Source organism: Tupaia chinensis, unplaced genomic scaffold, assembly GCF_000334495.1.
Source record: "Tupaia chinensis unplaced genomic scaffold, TupChi_1.0 Scaffold144260_1, whole genome shotgun sequence".
In the NCBI taxonomy this organism is placed as follows: domain Eukaryota; kingdom Metazoa; phylum Chordata; class Mammalia; order Scandentia; family Tupaiidae; genus Tupaia; species Tupaia belangeri.
In genome coordinates, this window is record NW_006204118.1 from 1,095 (window position 1) to 5,788 (window position 4,694).

The following is a 4,694-nucleotide window of genomic DNA, read 5'->3' on the forward strand; positions in this document are numbered from 1 at the left end:
GTTTTTCAAGCCACTGGGTCCAGGATTTTAAAAATTACTTATTATTTTTATTTCTCGTTATCATTATTAGTTTTTATTTTGCAATAGGATATGTGTGCTCACCAGAGACAAGAGAATGAGAGAAAGAGAGAAAGCTGAAAAGGCAAGCCATCATGTCTGGAACGTGAACCATGATTTGGCCATGTGGGAGATCAGTGTCTTAATCACTGTACCACCTGCTGGCCCTGAAGTTTGGGATTTGACCATTGAGTTGGCCATGTGGGATCCAGTCACTTTAAACACCATGCCAACAGCTGACCCATTAGAATAGTTTTGTTAATGACCAGCAGTGGCATAGTGGTTATGTCGCTAGACTCCCACATAGCCAAATGCAATTTGAGTCCCAGACCTGGAAGCTTAAAACACACACCAGGTCCATGTGCACATGTGCCAAAAATCCCAAGAGGAGAATGAAAGCAAAAGGATTACTGGGACCAGCAGTTAGCGTAATGGCTATGTTGCTGAACTCCCATGTATCCGACCACGATTCAAGTCCCAGTCCCGGTGGCTTAAACTCATGCTGGGCGCGTGTGCATGCATACCCAAGACCTCGAGAGGAGAATGGAGGAGAAGGGATTGTGGCTCATCAGAGACACAAAGAGTGATGGAGAGACAGAATGCTAGAAACCACCCCCAGAGGTGATGGCCATGGTGTAATCCCTTTTCTTTTCAAAGAAAAAAAGAAAGAAAAGAAAAGGGATTACACCATGGCCATCACCTCTGGGGGTGGTTTCTAGCATTCTGTCTCTCCATCACTCTTTGTGTCTCTGATGAGCCACAATCCCTTCTCCTCCATTCTCCTCTCGAGGTCTTGGGCATGCATGCACACGCGCCCAGCATGAGTTTAAGCCACCGGGACTGGGACTTGAATCGTGGTCGGATACATGGGAGTCCAGCAACATAGCCATTACGCTAACTGCTGGTCCTAAGCTTTTTTTTTTTTTTTTTAATTTCTAAATTTTAGTAATGAGTGATCCTTAAATTTTGGAGAATTGTTAGATTCATAGAAACGTGAACAAACTAAAGTGTTCCTATGTACAACACAAAGAATGAAACCTAATATAAATCATGCATTTTGATCAATAACAATGTGTCAATGTTATTGTATTGGTTGGTTCATTGTAACAAATGAACCACACTGACACAAGATGTTAAAAACCGGAAACAGGTGGGAAAATAGGGTGTAGAGTGGAGATAAAGAGAACTTCAGGAGCTTCTCAAGGATAAGTATCTGGGCTAGCTTTGCACATCTCTTCTCTTCCTTAGATTCTATTAAAATACCATTGTTTCAGTTCCTGTTATTTCTCACTATGACTACTCTGACAGCTGTTACTCAAGTTTTCAAATTACTACATCTTACAGCTTTTGAGTTACTACACCCAGTGTACTTTGTGCATTGAGAGAATGATTATCTTCCTAAAATTTAACTTTAAAAATATACAGAAGAAAACATGGATTATGTCAGACCTATGAGAGATTCAGCATGGCAAAGCAGTACCCTAAACCACACCTCCTCCTGTTTTCTTACTGTTCTACTTCCCTTGCACTCCGTCTATCCAGGAAGACTCACAACTGCATTCAGACAATACATGTCTTTACATCTTCTTGATGTAGCATAGAGTGCTTTATTCTGCTTGTGTTTCTTATCTGAAAAGAACTAGTCTTCCTTTAAGATATGACTCCTGCTTGAACTTCTTTACCTTCTCTGAAAGGTTGCTAGTTCCTCCAGTCTTATAAACTACAAACTAACTCTACCACAATGGTAAAATAAACAAAAAGTCAAGCTATAATATGGTTAACTCTTTAAAAAGTTATTTGTAATTTTATGAAAAATATTTTTAGCTGCTTCACTCATACTAATAACAAAATCTCTCTAACACAACTGTTTAAAAAAGAGCCATGATGTAATGTAGTTAAATCTTTTAAATAGGAAATGTTCAACAGCAAAAACATCAACAACAACAAAACTAATTTTTAAATATTTATTTATTTATTTTATTTTATGTGTTATAATTTTTTAGATTTTATGTGTTTATTTTTTTTTTATTTGGCCAGAGAGAGAAAAGAAAAGAGAGAAAGCCAGGTCTGAGACCTGAACCATTGTTGACTATGTGGGAGTCCACCACCTTAACCATCATGCCACCTACAAATCCCTGAAACTAAATTCTAAAAAACCCTGTAGCAGGGGCAAGCAGATCGCATAGTGTTTGATATGCTGGACTCCTGCATGGTCAACTGTTATTTTTGTCCTGGACCTGGCAGCTTGAAACGCACATTGGGCCCATGTGCATGCATGCCCAAATTCCTGAGAGTAGGGTGGAGGGGAGGATATTATGTCATGATCATCTCTTCTGGAGGTGATTTCTAGCTTTTTATCTGTCTCTCTGTGTCTCTCTGGGGAGTGTACAAGTCCTATAGAAAAATAAACAAACAAACAAATAAATAAAACAAAACAAAAACTCTGAAAAAAAGGAATTGTTTCAAATTCTATGTAAGAGAAAAGATATACTTTTTTATTTTTTTAGTTTTGTTTTGTTTTTGTTTTTGTTTTAAATAGTGTGTTCAATGGAGTGAGACAAGAAATAGAGACAGAGAAAGTAACAAGGCACTCTCTCAGATGGGCTGGCCAAGTTACAATCCCTTTTTCTCCATTTTCCTCTTGGGATTTTTAGCACCCAAACATATGAGCCCAGAGTGATATTCAAGTACCTGGGTCTGGGACTCAAATCTGTAGTCAGACATGTGGAATCCAACTGACTTGCATACAGGTTTTTTCATATATTTATTTCTAACTTTTTTTTTCTTTAGATTTTTGTCATAAGGCCCATGCACTTGCCATAGACAGAAAAAGGAGAAGCGGGAAGTCATATCCCGGGGGAGATGACCACACTGCTGCAGTCCCTTCTCCTCCAATCCCCTCTCAAAATTTTAGGCAGGCAAAATACACAAGCACCCTATGAGATTTTCAATCTGCCAGGTCCAGGACTTCAACACTGTCTACTGTATGGAACCCAGTGCCTTAAGCTTCTTGCCACTTGCTGGCCCTTCCTGCAAAAATTTTAATGTAATGAATAAAATGTGGTAGGTTATACTAAATTCTAAGGAAGAGTGAACCAAAGAGATGGAAGTCCATGTTTGGCAGAGGTTACACATTGGGGGAGATGACATATTTTAACCAAGCAATGCTCAAATGTACAGAGTTACACAGGATACTAAGGCTTCCAAGAGGAATCCGAGGTTTCTCTAAGAACACAGTAACATGATGCTTTGCTTTACTCTGAGGTATTCAAAAAAAACTTCCTTAAATATGATACAGGGTTGAATAATAGATGGGAGTTAACTAGCTAAGGAAAGAAAGGGGTTAATGAAAAAAGTGAAGATGTCACAGCCAGAGAGAACAGAATGTGTGGCTACATATGGATCTTAAGGTAGAATGGAATATTGGACCGCTAAAGAATTAAATGAAGTTTATTTGTGGAGTGGAGTACAGAACTGAAATGCTGCTTGAGTAGTGATGAGGTTGCATTATGCAGGATTCAGTAGGACATACTGAAGAGTCTCAGTTTTATCTTTATACTAGAGACACAGGAACACAATGGGAGCCGTAGGTACAGGAATGACATGAATAGGCTTGTAGTTTTAAAGTGACTAGAAGGTAGAGTAGTAGGGAGGGCAACTGTAGACACTAGAGATAGTAAGGATAGGGTAATATAGGGTGGTTAATGAGGCAGAGAGGGAGGGAACAGGGGAAAAAACTACATTTCATTGACACAAAAGTGAAAAGTTACTTGCTGATGATGATGTGTATGGTAATGTCTTTTTTTGACTGATATGCACTGTGTTTATGCTGGAAATAACAATGTTGTACACTGTAAAGATATAGAATGATCGAAAGTAAATTTTTAAAAAATTATTAATTAATAAAAAATTCTGTCTTGGAAAAGCCATAACATTACACCAATAGGCATAAATCTGAGAGATATTATAAGTCAAATAAGTCAGAAACAGGAACAAAAAAACTAACAAACAAAAAGGCTGCATGATTTCATTTATATGTGGAATCTTTTAAAAAAAAAGCAAATAAATGGAAGTAGAGAGTGTATGGAGAGTGGAAATGGGTTATGAAGGGGGGAGTAATAGAGTGATAGAGATTAATGGGAACAATATAGTGTTAGGTAAGGTGAGTAAGTGATCTAGTACAGCAAGGGGACTGTAGTTAGTAATATATTATTACAAAAAAATGTAGATTTTAGGTACTCTTATACTAAAAAATGCAACAGAAATGCATGAAATGAGGAATATCTTAATTTGCTGGAATGTAATAATCATTTTACTGAAAATATAAAACAGGATGTTTTGTATTTTAAATATATATTTTAAGAAAGATTTTTGCTATAGTGCACATGCACTCACCAAAGAGAGAGATGGAAAGCAAGAAATCACCCCCACCAGGGGGATGGCCATGCAGCAATCTCTTGTCTTCCATTCTCCTTTCAGGATTCTGGGTGTGCACACACAAGCACCTGGTGGCCCAGCATGAGTTTAAAGTCACTGTGTCTGGGACTTGAACCATGGACAAGTAATTGCAAGTCCAGGGACATAATCATTATACCATCTGCTGGTCACCAAATATTTTATTTTTTTTCAACAACATA